Source organism: Pristiophorus japonicus, chromosome 9, assembly GCF_044704955.1.
Source record: "Pristiophorus japonicus isolate sPriJap1 chromosome 9, sPriJap1.hap1, whole genome shotgun sequence".
In the NCBI taxonomy this organism is placed as follows: Eukaryota; Metazoa; Chordata; class Chondrichthyes; family Pristiophoridae; genus Pristiophorus; species Pristiophorus japonicus.
The window spans coordinates 139,389,873-139,399,592 of NC_091985.1; positions in this window are offsets into that span (position 1 = coordinate 139,389,873).

The window sequence follows — 9,720 nt, forward strand, 5'->3', positions numbered from 1 at the left end:
GTTGGTCTCCTAACCTGATGGTGATGCAGGAGTGAAGGATGTGCTGGGACATGATGTTACAGATTGTGATGGTATACAATTCTGAGCTGCTAAGGTCCAGAGTGTCTTCTACATGCCCAATTTTGGGCTTCTAGATTTGTCCTTAGTCTGTCCTACCTAACATGATAACTGTGTCACACTACACATTGGAGTATGTCCTCACTGTGAAGAGGACCCCTTATCTTCACAAGGGCTGTATGGTAATCACTCACACCAATGTTATTGCGGACAGATTTTCCTGTGACAGTGTCATGTATGCACATGCTGTTTGTAGCCACCAGATGGTGTCATTGCTGGAGGCCACTGAGTAGCACGCGCGTGGTGCTGCTCTGGTATAAAAGGCCAGCCATTTTTTGAGTCAGACACTTTGGGCCAAAATAAAGCAGAAGCAAGGTTGTACCATGCTTAGTTAAATAGTACTCAGTTTAAACCTTTATTGCATACATAACAGACAGGTACTTTAATGAGGTTGATATTCATAGATATTTAAGGTGGCAGAATCACAATAATAATCTAAAGTGTCGAGTTTTGGGATGTTTGATCATTTAGGCGCAAAAGTAGGAAGGGGAGTCGAAATCTGAAAGGCTATGGTTGCTAGGACAATTGGAACCTTCAATACTGAGAAAAATAGATTTTTGTCAGTTAAGGGTATTGTGGGATATGAGGCAAAAGTTGGAAAATGGCATTGAGGTGCCAGCAACCATGATCTAATTAAATGGCCCACTCCTGTACCTAATGTTCCTGCAGAAGATCGGGGCATGATTTATAATGAAGTGCTACATTTAAGTTAAGTTGTGCTCACAATGGTTTAACCACCCCGCCACCACCCCCGTGCCTCCCCGCCCCCCCCCTCCACACCGCAGCATTAAACTATGGAGGGGTCAGATGTATAGTCAAGCCAAGCAATGCAGATTGGTCTGCAGAATGTGACCTGTCTTCTAATCAAACAATAAGGATTGTGAAGGCTTTCCTGTAAACCATTGAGATTCATTGTGTTGGGATAACCCTATTCATTTTGAAAACAGCAGGAGTTAGTTCCTCAGGGTCCCCCCCCCCAAGGTAGTGGGGGGTGGGGGGAGAGGGTGAGAATATGGGGGGTGGCGAGTAGCTGGTTTAATTGACAGTTCTACAGACCAACCCCCAGGCAGGAAGTGAGTCAGACCTCAAGTCCTCAACTTGCTGCCCAGAAGAATAGAAGAACAAGGAAAAACCTCTGTTGTCCTTATCCTAGTTCGGACCAAGTCACGTCCACCCATCAACCCTATGCTTGCTGACCTACATTGACTCCCAGTCCGGTGACGCCTTGATTAAAAAAATTTCATCCTCCTGTTCAAATCCCTCCATGACCCTGTATCTCTGTAATCTCCTCCAGCCTTACAACCTCTTGAGATCTCTGCGTTCCTCCATTTTTAGTCTTTTGCGCATCCCCAATTTTCATTCTCCACCACTGGTGGTGATGCCTTCAGCTGCCTAGGCCCTAAGCTCTGTACTTCCCTCCCTAAACATCTCCACCTCTATAATTCCCAATCCTCTTTAATTTGTTCCTTAAAACCTATCTTTTTGGCCAACCATTTTGATATGTCCTTACTATACAGTATAGATGCACACGAGGCCCATACTTGAGAGAAGGTCACTCTGTGACCAGTTACCTTTATTACCAAGACCTCAATTGATGAAGGTGGGTGGAGCTTCCCCTTTTATACCTGAAAGTCCAGGTTAGGAGTATCTCCCACAAGTTCGCCCCTTGTGGTCAATGTTCTCAAGGTGGACAACTTAGGTCAGCTTATACATGGGTTACAATGATAGTTGAATACATGACATCACCTCCCCCCCCTCAAGTCTTATTGGGATCACAGGTTAAGTCTCTCTGGTGGTGGTTTACGCTCCATTGTAGAGCGCCTGAGTTGGGGCTCCGGTTGTTGGGCGCTGGCCTGAGTGTCTGCTGTTTGTGCTGCCTCAGACCTGTCCGGACTGCCCACAGTGACTGGTCTCTCCTCCACTTGGTTCCGGTGTTCGGTCACCTGAAGTGGAGTAAACTCTATGTCGTGTTCTTCCTCTGCTTCTTCTATGGTGTTGCTGAACCTCCCTTTAGTTTGATCCACGTGTTTGCGGCAGATTTGTCCATTGGTAAGTTTAACGATCAAAACCCTATTCCCCTCTTTGGCAATCACAGTGCCTGCAAGCCATTTGGGCCCTGCAGCATAATTAAGGACAAAAACAGGGTCATTGACATCAATACATAGCGCCCTCGTATTCCTGTCATGGTAGTCACATTGTGACTGACGCCTGCTCTCAACAATTTATTTCATAGTAGGGTGTATAAGGGATAACCTGGTTTTGAGTGTCCTTTTCATTAGCAGCTCTGCGGGTGGAACCCCTGTGAGTGAGTGTGGTCAGGATCTATTGGCCAACAGGAGGCATGATAACCAGCTTTGTAGGAAATCCCTTGGATTCTCTGCACTGCTCGTTCCGCCTGGCCGTTTGAGGCCGGCTTGAACAGTGCTATTCTGACATGGTTGATTCCATTGCCTGTCATGAAGTCCTGGAATTCAGTGCTTGTGAAGCACAGGTCATTGTCGCTGGCCAAGACATCCGGTAGACCATGGGTGGCGAACATTGCCCGTAGACTTTCTACCGTGGTAGAGGATGTGCTTGAATTTAAAATGGCACACTCAATCCATTTGGAGTAGGCGTCTATTACAACCAAAAACATTTTTCCCATGAAAGGACCTGCGTAGTCCACATGGATGCGTGACCATGGCTTGGCGGGCCAGGACCAGGGGCTAAGGGGGGCTTCCCTGGGTGCGTTGCCCAGCTGAGCACACATGTTGCACCTGCGAACACAAAGTTCCAGGTCTGCATCTATCCCTGGCCACCAAACGTGTGACCTGGCAATTGCCTTCATCATGACAATGCCCGGGTGCTCATTGTGAAGTTCTTAGAAAACACCTCTCTGCCCATCTGGGGCATGACTACTCGGTTTCCCCACAGTAGGCAATCGGCCTGAATCGAGAGTTCATCCTTGCGCCTATGAAACAGTTTAAATTCCTCAGGGCATGCCCCGTATGTGGCTGCCCAGTCCCCATTCAGGACACATTTCTTAACTAAAGATAGTAGCGGGTCTTTATTTTTCCAGACTTTAATCTGACGGGCTGTCACAGGTGAGCCTTCACTTTCGAAAGCTTCAACAGCCATGACCATCTCAGCATCGTGCTCAGCTGCCCCCTCAGTGGTGGCTAATGGGAGCCTGCTGAGTGCATCGGCGCAGTTTTCAGTACCCGGTTTGTGCCGAATTGTGTAGTCATAGGCGGCTAACGTGAGTGCCCATCTCTGTACGCAGGCCGATGCATTCGCATTTATGGCCTTGTTGTCGGCCAAAAGGGATGTTAGGGGTTTGTGATCTGTCGGCAGCTCAAATTTCCTGCCAGACGGGTATTGGTGCATTTTTTTTACTGCATATACACATGCTAGCGCTTCCTTTTCTACCATCCCGTAGCCCCTTTCTGCCTGAGACAGACTTCTGAAGGCATAAGCTACCGGCTTGAACTGACCATTGGCCTTCACATGCTGCAACACACACCCGACCCCATAGGACGACGCAGCTCACATTAAAACAAGTTTCTTACATGGGTCATATAACGTTAACAGTTTTTTGGAGCATAACAAATTGCATGCTCTATCAAAAGCCCTTTCCTGGCTGTCCCCCAGACCCAATCACGACCTTTGCGTAGGAGCACATCTAGCGGCTCTAACAGCGTACTCAATTTGGGAAAAAAGTTACCAAAATAGTTCAGGAGCCCCAGGAACGAACGCAGCTCCATTGTGTTATGGGGTCTGGGTGCTCTCTGAATCGCTTTCATTTTGGACGCAGTAGGTGTGATCCCATCTGCTGCCACCCTCCTCCCCAGGAATTCTACCTCTGGAGCTAAGATGATGCAATTCGCCTTTTTCAGTCGCAGCCCTACCCGGTCCAGTCTGCGTAGCACCTCCTCCAGGTTGTCGAGATGTTCTTCAGTATTGCGACCCGTGATGAGGATGTCGTCTTGAAAAACCACCGTCCTTGGAATCGACTTGAGGAGGCTTTCCATATTTTGCTCAAAGATCGCGGCGGCTGAACGAATCCCGAACGGACATCTGTTGTACTCAAACAACCCCTTGTGTGTCGTGATGGTGGTCAGCTTCTTCGACTCACTCGCCAGCTCCTGGGTCATGTAAGCTGAGGTCAGATCCAATTTTGAAAAAAAGTGTGCCACTGGATAGCGTCGCAAAGAGTTCCTCCGCTCTCGGTAGCGGGTACTGATCTTGGAGTGACACCTGATTGATGGTGCCCTTGTAATCACCACGTATCCTGACCGACCCATCCGTCTTGAGCACCGGCACGATCGGGCTCGCCCAGTCACTAAATTCGACTGGCGAGGTGATGCCTTCCCTCAGCAGGCGGTCAAATTCACATTCTATCTTTTCCCGCATCACGTACGGCAGTGCTCTGGCCTTGTGGTGTACTGGCCTAGCGTCCGGGTTTATGTGAATCTCTACCTTGCCCCCATGAAAGTGCCGATGCCAGGTTGAAATAATGAGTCAAATTTGTCCAGGGCCTGTGAGCATGATACTCGCTCCCACAGAAGAAATTGCATTGACATCGCCCCATTTCCAGTTCATGACAGCAAGCCAACTCCTCCCCAGTAGTGTGGGACCATCCCCTGGGACAATCCAGAGTGGTAACCTGTTCTCGGAATCTTTGTGGGTCACGACTACCGTGGCGCTGCCTAGCACCGGAATGATCTCCTTTGTATATGTCCGTAGCTGTGCGTCAATCGGCAATAATTTTGGCCTCCTGGCCTTGGACACCCACAACCTTTCGAACTGTTTGATACTCATCAGGGACTGGCTGGCCCCCGTGTCTAGCTCCATTAATACTGGGATACCATTGAGGAGCACTTGCATCATTATCGGCGGTGTCCTGGTATTTGAAATGTGTATGTGCTCCACATGAACTCGCTGAACTTCAGCTTCCAGCGATTTCCCCCAGTATGCATTTGGCCTCGTAGGGGTACATCGGGCCTGTCCTCCTCCTACATCAACCTGGCTGCAGGCTTCCTGCACATATGCTCCAAATGACCGCTGACGTTGCACTTTCTGCAGGTATATTGCTGATACTTGCAAGCTCTGGCTGGGTGTTTGCCTCCACACCTTCAGCATGAGCTGGAGGCCCGGTTGTTGGAAACAAAAGGTCCATTACCAGCCAATCGTCTCTGACTGTCTCTGTAACTGTCCTTAAACGCACCATTAACAGGTGTTGATAGCCCTATTATTGGCCGCATTGTCCATTGCGATGGCATGAATCGCTGTTCAGCTAGCCATTGTCTCTGTTGAATTCCCCCTTTGGGTTCGACTGCATGCTGGGGCATGTCCGATTGCCCTTGTCTGCCTTGAGAACTGTGTGCCGCGTTAACAATGTTGACTCCCTGGTCGTTTGCCGCATTTGAGCCAAGATTTTTGTCATACATCATTCTGGTCTCTTCCTCCCCTGAGATAAATGTCTGGGCTATCAGATCCACCGCTTCCAAGGTCAAGTCTTTGCTCTCAATCAGTTTCCTGAAAACCCCAGCGTGCCCGATGCCCTCAATAAAAAAGTTTCGCAGCATCTCTGCTCTGCATGCACCGGGCTGTGTTGGAACATAAGAGAACGATCTTCTTATCGGAGGCAGGTCCGGCATTATATGACACTCTTATAAATCTGCTTGTGCCTGACGAGCCAAAGGACATAATGTTTAAATAGATTTTAATGAAGCTGGAGCAGCACTATAACCCCAAACTGTTAGAAATTGCTGAAAGCTTTGGTTTCGGGATTCGGAATCAAAAGATTGATGAAATTATCAGTGATTTCATCGTAGCATTAAAAAATCGATGCACTGTAATTTTGGAAACTTTCAAAACCGAGCATTAGGGAATCATTTTGTTTGTGGGTGATAACTGATGTGATCAGAAGGAAGTTATTGACGATGGATGATTTGACTTTTACGATTGCTTGTCAGACAGCGATGTCGATGGGCATGGCCGAACAATATTCCCGAGAATTAAATAATAATTACGGTCGTCAGTCAACCGAGGTAAATCACCTGCAGGTTCAAAGTAAAAGACGGGCATGGCCGAAAGTCTCAGAAACTGGAAATTCTAACAGAGCATCGAAGTCATGCTATAGGTGCCTGGGACAACACATTGCTCAAAGTTGTCCATACGTGAAGGCAGAGTGTTTCTTCTGCAGAAAGACTGGGCATCTTGCGAAGGCATGCCGACTGAAGGGAAAACCAGTTTTTAAAGCTATGAGTCCAGTGTTCAAAGCTATGAGTAGAAATCCCAAGAGACTACATAGCATGGAAGAACAACAACAGGATGAGGGGATGTTAGAGTTACACGTCATCAGGAGCACGAGGTTAACGGACAGCGATTTGGAAAGCATCAAAATCCACATAGATGTTGCGGGATTCAAAATACCAATGGAGATTGACACGGGTGCATCCGTAAGTGTAGTACCGGAGTCACTATAATCACGACAAATTGCGTGATTTCCAACTGGAGAAATCCAAGATAGAGCTGCGAGGCTACTCGGGAGAGAAAATTCCTGTGGTAGGTCATATCACCGTACCGATGAAATATAAAGATCAATTTCAGAACTTACCTCAAATAGTAGTGAAAGGAGACAAGCCTGCCTTACTAGGAAGAGATTGGTTGAGCTCACTGAAGCTGGATTGGAGTAAGATTTTCTGTGTGGAAGCGAGATTTTCATCAACGGATGAGGTTATCAAGCAGTATCCGAAAGTGTTCTGCGAAACGGGCAGTCCGATCCAAGGCTTCAAGGCGAGTGTCAGGGTGCAGAAGGACGCTAGATCGGTTTACTACAAGCCACGTTCCGTAACAAATGTACTCAAGGAGAAAGTTGAGCAAGAACTCAAAAGACTAGAGACTGAGAACATTATTTGTAAGATAGATCGATGTAATTGTTGTTGTACATAAGTCCGATGGTAAGGTAAATTGTGTGGTGATTATAAAGTAACTGTAAACCAGGTTCAAGAGGGTAATGTCCCCAATACATTGCCGAATATAGAAGATTTGTTCACAATACTGACAGGTGGTCAGATCTTCTCAAAACTGGATCTTACGAATGCCTACTTATAGCTTGAACTAGATGAGGAGTCCAAGTCATGTTTGACTATAAATACTCATCTAGCCCTATATCAATTAAATAGGCTATCGTTTGGAGTGTCTTCCGCCCCTTGCCATCTTCCCAGGGGTGATGAACCAGATTTTGCAAGGTATTAAAGGGGTAGTATGTTATTTGGATGACATATTAATTTCAGCAACAAATAGGCAAATTCATAATAACATATTGAATGAAGTCCTCAAACGGCTAGAGAAGCACAGAGTACGAGTGTCTGCTCATAAGTGTAAGTTATTTAAAAGCTCAGTGGAGTACTTAGGATACAGAGTAGACAAAGATGGTTTACATCCAACCATGGAAAAATTGGATGCAATCAGAAATGCACCCACTCCCAGGAATGTCACTGAACTTCGTTCATTCTTGGGTCTTTTGAACTATTATGGGAAGTTCCTACCAAATTTGGCTACAGTATTACATCCACTGAATGAACTTTTGAAAAAACAGGTCCATTGGAAGTGGTCAAAAGAATGCGATACAGCATTCAAGGAGTGTAAAAGCAAATTGGTAGAGAGCACCATGTTAGTTCACTGTGACATATCTAAGGAGATTAAGCTAGCATGTGATGCCTCTCCATATGGAGTTGGGGCAGTAATCTCTCATGTATTAAGTAGTGGGGAGGAGAGACCAATTGCTTTTGCTTCACGCACTCTCAGTGCCAGTGAGAGTAATTATGTGCAAATTGAAAGGGAAGCTTTGGCATTAATTTTTGGGGTCAAGAAGTTTCACAAATACTTGTATAGTCGTAAGTTTACCATCGTTACGGACCATAAGCCCCTAACAGCAATCCTCCATCCAAAGTCCCCAGTTCCAACCCGAATGCAGAGATGGGCTTTGATTTTGGCAGCATATACATATGATATTGAATACAGACTGATCACAGTAATGCTGATGCAATGTCTAGATTGCCTTCCCCATCACAAGTTACAACCGATAGGGAAGAAGTGTTTTATTTTTTATACGTTGATGAACTGCCAGTCACAGCTGAAGAGATTGGTAGAGCAACCAAATGTGACCCAGTGATGTCAAAGGTGTATGATTATATTGCAAATGGATGGCCAAACTAGGTAACAGACAAAGATATACATTCATTCTTCATTCGTAGGAATGAATTATCAGTAGATAAAGATTGTATCATGTGGGGTGCAAGAGTGATTATACCAAATAAATTCAGGTCCAAATTATTAGGAGACCTCCATGACCAGCACCTGGGAATGTGCTTGACCAAGACTTTTGCACGCAGTTATTTATGGTGGCCAGGTCTTGATAAAGATATAGAATACATCGTGAGTCAGTGTACGACATGTCAATCGGTAAACAAGCAACCACCACCAGTACCATTACAGCCATGGAAATGGCCTCCCAGGGTGTGGCAAAGGCCACATATTGATTTTGCTGAGTTAGAAGGACAACAATTGTTCATTGTGATTGATAGCCATTCGAAATGGGTTCAGGTGTTTCCAATGTGGAAAATAACAACAAGTAAAACATTGGACATTTTACGAAAATTATTTTCTTCATTTGGCCTCCCTGAAGAAATTGTTTCGGATAATGGACCACAATTTCGTTCAGAAGAATTTGCACAATTCACGAGCAAAAATGGTGTGAAACCTACCAAGGTTCCACCATACCATCCTGCTTCGAATGGTGCAGCAGAAAGCACTGTACAAATTGTAAAACGTGCCCTCATAAAACAAATGTTAGATCCAAATCCAAGAAAATGACAGTTGTCATTGGATCACAAATTGGCTAATTTTTTGATTACATATCGAAATACTCCTCATACAACTACTGGTAGAACACCAGCAGAGTTGTTTCTCAAACGACAGCCACGAACCATATTCTCGTTGTTAAAGCCAAATTTGGCACAGTCCGTAGAAGAGACACAATTAAGACAGAAAGAGAATCATGATAAAGGTAGAGTAAAAGAGAGAAGTGTGAAATTAAACCAGAAGGTGAGATTGAAGAACCATCACCATAAATGGTTAAAGTTGTTACCACGAAGTGTGGTGAAGATATGTGGTCCTTGCACATATTTGGTAAAGATGTTTGATAATGGACAGTTTAGGTTTGTTCATATTGATCATATTTTACCTGCAGCATGGAAGGAGTTGAAGGTGGGAATGATTCAATTATTTCTGACTCATCAGATAGTTTGATACACCAGTTGCAAATTCTAAATCCAATGTACTGGAAACAAATCCAGGAGAGAATCAGAATGAAAGTCTGAGTCCGAGTCAGGGAAACAAAGAGCCTGAAGTTAGAGTGAGTTCAAATGAAAATCAAGGAAATTCCGTTGAGGAAAACGTTCCTCAGGATGAGCCTCAAATGAGTTTGGATTCGACACCATGTTTGGAAGGATCTATTCGAGAGTGAAGGTGTCCTCTTCGAAACAGAAAACAAGTGGTAAAGTTAAATTTATAAATATGAAAAAAAAATTTATATCCTGTGTTATGTATAAACAT